This window comes from Manis pentadactyla, chromosome 16 (assembly GCF_030020395.1).
Source record: "Manis pentadactyla isolate mManPen7 chromosome 16, mManPen7.hap1, whole genome shotgun sequence".
In the NCBI taxonomy this organism is placed as follows: domain Eukaryota; kingdom Metazoa; phylum Chordata; class Mammalia; order Pholidota; family Manidae; genus Manis; species Manis pentadactyla.
In genome coordinates this window covers 17,855,128-17,863,817 of record NC_080034.1, presented here as the reverse complement: position 1 = coordinate 17,863,817, position 8,690 = coordinate 17,855,128, and the positions used below count along the sequence as shown (strand labels likewise).

The following is an 8,690-nucleotide window of genomic DNA, read 5'->3' as shown; positions in this document are numbered from 1 at the left end:
CAAATGATTTCACTCATATGTGGAGTATAAGAACAAAGAAAAACTGAAGGAACAAAACAGCAGCAGAATCACAGAACCCAAGAATGGACTAATAGTTACCAAAGGGAAAGGGACTGGGCAGGAGGGGTGGGAAGGGAGGGATAAGGGCAGGGAAAAAGAAAGGGGCCTTACGATTAGCATGTATAATGTGGGGGGGGGTCATAGGGAGGGATGTGCAACACAGAGAAGGCAAGTAGTGATTTTACAGCATCTTACTATGCTGATGGACAGTGACTGTAATTGGGTGTGTGGGGGTGGGGGACTTGGTGAAGTGGGGAGTCTAGTAACCATAATGTTCTTCATGTAACTGTAGATTAATGATAATAAAATGAATAAAAAATATAAATATAAATAAATAAATAAAGGGGGCCCCTCACTGTCTCACCCCTCTTTCTGTCTCCTTAAGAACCATACCTATTGCTGGTTCTGTCTATTCTGGTATTTTAAACCTCTTCCTCTTCTATAGCTTATTTGAATCTACTCGGACTCTCCTATCCCAACTCCTTCCATTCCTACCACTTCCTAAAACTGTTCCAGCCAAATTTGCTAACAATCTCCTATATGCAGTGGACTGGGGTATTTTACCATATTGTGATTCAGGATGCTGGTGATGGGGCCTAGGGCTCTGTAGTTTACAGAAACCCCCTCCTAGGTTATTATAGTTACTGTTACAAAGGCTGCCTGTTAGTTCTCTCCTTTCTTAATCTCTCAGTAGTTTTTTGTCTAATGGGCCCCTACCCTATCCTTCTTGAAATACTTTCTTCCCCTATCCTTTATTAACATTTTGCCTACCTGTCCATCTCTGCTACAGGTTTCTTTTCTTTTTGCCCACCCCTAGGTGCCCATCCATAAGTTTTTCTTCTCCCAGTGACCTCTCCCTATGCCATGCGCCCATTTCCATAGCTTCACTCCTAACCTGGGATCCACATCTGGCCCTTGGGGGAGTCTGTCAATTCTTAGAATTTCCACAGCATGCACACACACACACATAGACACACTAATTTTCTGGGAAGGTGTTCCATGACTTTCCAGATTTTTAAAGCATGAACCTCTGACCCTACAAAAAAGCTAAAGCCCTTTGTCTTTTCCCATGTATACATCTCCAACCCAGGTTTCTCCCTCTAACTTTTGGCCAGTATCCCAACAGTCCACTGGACGTCTTCCCTTGTATGAATGAAAGGAACTTCAAGTAAAATATGTCAAACCTGAGTTTATTATCTTTCTGTTCCCCTCCTAAAAACACTTGCTCTGCCTCTCTGCATTCCCTATCTTTCCCAAGGGTACCACCGTCCATCCAATTACTTATGACCAGACTTTGTCATAGTCCTCCCCTGATTAAAACACTCACATGATTTTCTATTGCTCTTAAAATGTGACAAGATCAAGGGAGAATAACATCAATGTATATACAATGAATAGCATCAATGTGTCCTGATTGCATTGATGTTATTCTGGTCACCAGACTAGAATTTTGGGACATAGCTGTGAACAAAAACAAGCCCCCGCTCTCCGTCATAAGTAGCTAAAATCACCCTAAAATAAGTACCATTTATAAAAGCAGGCAGTTCTCCAATGCAATCTCTAAGATTGCAGGCAGTCCCGAGCCAGCCTTATTATGGCCTCACCCTTATCTTCAGTAATGCCATGTAAATGAAATACAACTGAAATGCAAATCAACGGGATATGTGAAGGGAATAAGAAGTTACAAAACTATAGTAGGCAGTCTGGAAAGAGGAAAAGCCAGTTACCTGGTGGTCTTGGAGCTGCAAACTGCAGAAACCATCTCTGGATGGCAGCAAAGGAATATACTGGAATGATAGTGGAGAACCTGGATAGATCAGAATAGAATCAGATAATGGAGATAGTGGATAGATCAGAAGCCTGGAGAACCAAACGTGGACAAAATCAGTATGACCAGAGTCTGTGCAGCAGATATAGCTCATCAGTCTTGTAAAAGGCACCACAACTTGAAAGAGTGGAGTGCATCTGGTTTTCTGTCCTTGAAGCACTCAACCCAAGACCCAAAGTCCAGAGAGAGTCCTTTAGCCCGGCTTGGGTTACATGCCCACTCCTTCAGCTACAAGAGGGCAGGTCTGACAGGCCCAAAGCTGGTGCTGGGGAAATAGCTGACCGCAGGACTCCAGGTGACAATCAAATCTTATCAAAATGACCATAAAGTCATTTCTACCCAGTAGCTCTCCTTCAAATGCCAAGTGGATTTAAGATATTCCCAAAATCAGGAGGAAGTTGCTTGACTACTTCGCCAACCTGGAAGCAGTTCCTATGCGAGGGTCAGCCAGGGTGCTGCCTGGGGAGGCTGTCACATGCTCCATCCTTGGAACCCCACCCTGAGCCCACAGACTAGAAGAGAGAGATGGGGGTTCTTCAAATATAATCAGGGCTCTGTTAACCTTTTAAAAAGAGGAAACACACCTGAGCAATGGGGATACCAAAAACCTACAAATGTTCACCACACTTAACCTTTTGCTGCCCAGCTTCCAAATGCATTCTTTTCCCCAGGGGAGACAGCCCAAAGCCTCATCAGATTACAGCATTCCGCTCCAAATCCAAGACAGGCATTTTTCTTGGTCAGGTTTAGATGGTCCAGCAACCCATGGTTAAATGATCAAATTAGCTAATATCAATATTGGAGAAAAGAACAAGTAATACAGTAAAGACCCCTCACTTGAAAGGGGGATAAACAATACACATCACCCACCACTGTTGTCCATAATATATCCTGATAAACAGAAATAGCCAAGACTGTTCCCTGGAAGAGGAGTGGGTATCCTGTTCAGCCTACTGGGAGCCCTGAATTCTGCCCTCCAGGAGGCTCTCCTTGGACCAATGAACATAGGACATTTTTGCCAAGATTAAGGTCTATCTGAGATGACAATTTCTTTTAAAACCTAGGATGTTTCTGTTCAATTCCAGAAGCTAGAAATTCAGGCTAATGTCTTGTCTAGTCATTGTCCTTGAATCTAGACATCTACTTGAGGATTTTGGCTTCCAGAATGTTCTGCTCATTTCCCTAGGCTCTATTAAAATGATTATGAATAGGGATGTGGAGTGGAGAGTCTTGCCCAGTCTGACCTTTGCTCTGAACTCTAACCTCACTGCATCTTTGGGGTGAATGTCATTTTCACCTTGGCATAACAAGCAGTACATCCAAGGATCCTGGGGAATTGGCTTCTTCCAGGAGGCAATTTTATCGTCTTCTGTGGTTCCCACCTTCCTACACTCACTCACACTAACTTTATCATTAGCAGAGAATTTGGCTTTTCCAACTATCTGAGGCTCCAGTGTACCAGGCTTTATGCCATCTCATTTTGCAGGTGGCAATCAGTATCTCTAGAAAGGTTCTATCTTTTTTGAACTTTCCCTGTTTTCAAAATGTACTTCAGCTTAAGTGTATCAGTTTTTTCTGGGGTCCTACTAAAGGCTGCAAGTTGTAGCCAAAAACATCAATACCTTCACATTTTCCTACTGTATCTCTGAGAGACTCAAATTGTCTAAGCCCCAAGTTACTACAGGCTACAGTTTGACAAGCTTTTCTCCTATTGCACAATAATAATGGCCAACTTCCCAGCCCTGAACGGAGGCGTCTTTTCTGCCCTCCATCCTCCCTTGCCTAGATTATTTTACATGTTAAGCACTGTGATTTGTAGCACCCTATTTCCTTCTGGCCCTGATCTCTATATCAGTTAGCACTCCTTGGTTGCAAGCACAGAAACTATTTGTAATCCACAAAGAAAATGAATCCTTTGTAAATACATGAATAGTTCACAGAAGGGTTGGAGAAACATATTTAAGAAAAGAGAAATCAGGTAAAGCTACAGAGGAAGCAGGAACTACTTAGCATTCTTAAAAGGAAACCACCAGTGGTAAAACTGAGCTACATTTTTTTCTCTTCTATATATCGCTCTACTCAATCTATAAGGATGGTGAGTTTCATTGGTCTAGGTTGGGTCACCTATCAACCCCTTAGATTAGGAGAGAACAAGGCATCTAATTGTACTACCTGCTTAAACTGCCCACAGTGGTGAAGAGGAATCCTCAAAGGAAGTCAGAGTGCTAATACCGTAAAAAGGAGGCTTGAGTGCTATGTGGGAAAAACAAAATAAATCAGCCACTGCAGAGAAAGGAAAGCGATACCATTTCCTTAGGACTTCTTTAGAGCCTACCTGAGGGGCCGCCTCCTGCTCTTTCCAACACCTACATCCTTGGATTGTACACACACCTCCAGTTTGATGACTAAATCCAGAGTCCTGTGATGTTGCAGCAGTGATTCTAATGGTCCTTGGTTTGGGCCCCCATAATAACATCACCAGACCCCTCAACCTGCAGAGTGCCTGGTCCATGCAGGTTTTGGGGTGGACATAGGACCCAAATTGGGCCAGTTAGAGGTCTCTCTAGGAATTTGGAAGGGAGGCAAAGATGGGTTTTTTAGTTTTTCTTAGATCTTGAACTCCAAGGACCACGTAAGCCTACACCTTCCTCGCAAAGACCATGTCCGAGAATGAAGCCACAAAGGAAAACAAAATTACAAATATACCCAAAAGCGCAGTCAGAAAGTTTGGAGATAATTCTTTAATTTCATAGCACCTCTCTTCCTCAATTTCAGAGTCCCAAGTTCTTCTGGTCAAGAGAACACTGAAGGAATTCATGTTCTCCAAAGTTTGGGTCACATTTCTTATATTTTTATCTTAGGACTAAAAGTCAAGTTCAACTTTCCTCAGATTTAAACCATAACATAGAAATGAGAAAATACCCTATTCTTCACCAGCTGTAACAATTATTTATTTTTAGGGCTCTTCCTACAGAACTCAAGAGATGCTTTATTGAGGTTATTTCAGTGAAGAGGGAAGCTAAGAGGCGACTGGCCTCACGTTGAAGTCACTTATACACAGGCATCTTCAAAAGTAACTGGAAGACAAATGCTTTGTTGATTAATTCATTTGTGATTCGAATGTTCTATCTAAAGTGAAAGCATATATTCGGTACTGGTTCTCTTTGGAGTTACAGTCAAAAGTTGGAAATAGAGTAATAATAATAATTTGCACAGGAAATTATCAGTGATGGTCACTTGAAGAAGACATCCCACAGTATGCTTCTTGCTTTAAAAAAAGAAAAACAACCCTACATTGTTTGGCTTCACAATTTATAGACCATACCTAGATTTTTTTCCTACCATAATTAGTCACTTATTTTCCAACTTGCATTTTTACCCAGGTAAATGACTTAGCACTCATTCCCATATATTTTAATTCTGTTTAATCCCAAATACTCTTTAAACAAAAGTCACTTTGGCCAGATTTAAGAGATATTTCATCAGATGTCATATGAAAATTTACGATGGCAGATGGAATTATCTGTGGTCCCTTTCCAGCTCCAAAATGCTTGATCCTCTGTGGGGACAGTCAAGTCATAGTTACAATTAGACATTATAATCTGCATTTTTTTCCTCCTTCCCATGTTCTGCAAATTGTAATTAATTGAATAAACTGTTTTCTACATTCTTCACCTTCTCTTTCAATTCTGGGTGTAAAGTTTTTCTAGTAACCTTCTAGATTGATCATTGTTCTTAAAAGAGAGAATGAATGTATACTTAGCGTTGTATGGATTTTGTCCTAGTCTAACTTCAAGGACTGAACAGTGCACTTCACAGGTGAAACTAATAGATCCAAATGTGAGACCCCTAGAGGTAGATGGTACCTCCAGAATTTGCCATCATAAATTCAGCCACCTGCCTGCATGACATCCTGTTGTAAGGAACAGGAGAGAAATACCTCCCTCTCCCTTTGTCAAGGTTTTTTCCCTGGCTAGAAGCTTACTTGGCAAGCCTCTAGAGTAGCAAAGGGCGGGATGAATGCTTTCGCTGGCTGCACTCCAGCCTTTCAAAGATGCCAAGTTATTCAAAAGGAGCAGTCCCTCGGCTGTGGCAGTCCCCGGCTAGACTCTGTGGATAGGAGGGCTCTGGCTTCCTCCTCTGCCATCTGGGAACTCAAGTCTGATGAAGCCTGCAGGCCTGAATTCAAGAAAGCCACAATGAACCTGACAAAAACAAGATTTTAAAAGGGTCCCAGTCCCACCTCTCACCACAGCTGGTCTCTGAGAGGCATGGTCTGCAGAGGATGATCTCTGTAGGCTTCTTCCAAGCCTGAACTGGGACAATTCTAGGAGGGCTGCTCGGCTTGGCGGAAAGATCCCCACCCAACATTCTCATCTGGGAGTAAATGGATACTAAGGATGTAAGAAGATACTTCTAGAGTCTCTCTATGAATTTTTCAATTTTTTTCTTAAGGAAAAGTTAAGAGGCTCTTCAGTAATTTTTGTAGGGACTTTAACCCATTAAATAGCTGCTGAATAAAAGGATGAGGTTCTCTGCATGACAACTAGCCCAAGACCAGGCTAAAATTATTAAAGGCCATTCTATGGTCCCCTAACACTTTTCAGCACCAGTTACTCTCACCCTGCTCTTCATCAGGAACCTGGAAACTTGATCCAAGGGTGACTGATAGGACTTCAGATCCAGCCCCTTTATGTCTGGTAGACATAGGGATGTGGACAGAGTTGGAAAGTACTTATCTCACAAACAACATTGTATTTTCCATTCAAATCCTAATGGACTGTATCTTAATTCCTGCACTTTCATTCTAGGTGAAAATCTGTTTTGTGTCAGCAGAAATTTCTTTCTTAAAAAAATTTTTTCCCCATGAATAAAAAAATTGAACAGTTTTAAATTAGTGTCAAATTAGATCTTTGAAAGCTTAATAAGCAAATATGCAGAACCAGGGCCACAAGGTATAACTTCTGGGCAGCATCAAAAGTAAAGCTTCAAATGAGAAAAGATTCAAAACTGTCCTCCATAACACAGAGTTCCACGTTAAGGAGGAGTAAAATCTAGACTTACGATCTTGAAGCCTAAATATCTGTTCCCCTTATTCCTCCAACCAAGTGACATTAAAATGAGGGTTACCAGGCCCTCTTCAAGGGCACATCTATATCCTTCTTAGTCCCACGTGGGAATGAAACTAACAATGTTTCACTCTTCAAGAGGCAAATACATTTACCAGCTGAAGGAGAAATGAGTGTGGGCAGGTTCAGTTAGACGTGGTAACACAGAATCTAAAAATCAATCCATTCAAAATAAATAAATTCATGTCGATGGGGAAGGAGCCCTAATCTCAGATTTACACAGAATCACATACAGACACTGAGATGTCTTCTATTTCCCATAATAAATGGAGATATTTCTCCATTAAACACTCCTATTTATAATGACTGAGGAGTAATCAAATTTTGTGAGGTCTCGCAACAGGATGTATTAAGAGAAGCTGCAAGATTCAAGGCTATATTGAAAGGAGAGATAACAATGATAAAGCATGAGAAACTTCTCCAGCAAGTCCTCATTACTAGCAAAGTTGGACTTGATTAATACTGTTTTATTATTAAACTTAAAATAACTTAAGGCAGGGTACTATCGAGATCATATTGCCAAACTGTAGCTCTTGTATGCTTCTGGTGGAAGTAGAACATGGGGCCTTAAAATATGCATATACACTTTGACACAATAATTCTGTTTTTCAGGAAATATCCAAATAGAATAATTAGAAAGGTAGGCAAAGATATATGTGTAAAGATAAGTTAAAACTGTATTTATAATGGGCAAAAGCTCTAAAATTCATTAAATCAGAGGTCAGCAAATATTTTCTGTAAAGGCCCAAATAGTAGATATTTTGGGGGACTTTGCACACCATACTGTCTCTGTCACAACTGCTCCTTTGCCACTGTGGTGTGAGAGCAGCACAGATAACAGCAAATGAATGGGTGTGGCTGGCTTCCAGTAAAACTTTATATATGGACACTGAAATATGAATCTCTATGATTTTCAAGTATCATGAAATATTGTTCTGATTCTTTTCAACAATTTAAAAATATAAAATCCATTCCTTGCTCACAGGTTTTACAGAAACAGGTAGTGGGCCAGATTTGCCAATCCCTGAATTAAATTATATGATCATTAAAATTTTATGTTCATTATTAGTATCAGTCAAAATTATACAGTTTGTGCTTACTTCAGCAGCATATATACTAAAATTGGAACAATACAGAGAAGATTAGCATGGCCCCTGCGCAAGGATGACACGCAAATTCGTGAAGCATTCCATATTTTTATGGCCAACAGACACATAAAAAGATGCTCCACATTGCTTGTCATTAAAGAAAAGCAAATTAAAACCACAATGAGATATCACCTCACACCAGTAAGAATGGCCACCATCCAAAAGACAAACAACAAATGTTGGCGAGGTTGTGGAGAAAGGGGAACCCTCCTACACTGCTGGTGGGAATGTAAATTAGTTCAACCATTGTGGAAAGCAGGATGGAGGTTCCTCAAAGAGCTCAAAATAGAAATACCATTTGACCCAGGAATCCCACTCCTAGGAATTTACCCTAAGAATACAGCAGCCCAGTTTGAAAAAGACAGATGCACCCCTATGTTTATCGCAGCACTATTTACAATAGCCAAGAAATGGAAGCAACCTCAGTGTCCATCAGTAGATGAATGGATAAAGAAGAGGTGGTACATATACACAATGGAATATTATTCAGCCATAAGAAGAAAACAAATCCTACCATTTGCAACA

At 40.8% G+C, this 8,690-nt stretch overlaps 1 non-coding gene across 1 annotated transcript; it reads left to right on the top strand.

Annotated features, from left to right (window-relative positions):
• The first annotated feature begins 8,109 nt into the window (after window positions 1–8,109).
• Window positions 8,110–8,216, top strand: LOC118927806 (U6 spliceosomal RNA). Its single transcript, XR_005030983.2, has one exon. It is a non-coding gene; the product is annotated as a U6 spliceosomal RNA (small nuclear RNA).
• Window positions 8,217–8,690: the final 474 nt, after the last annotated feature.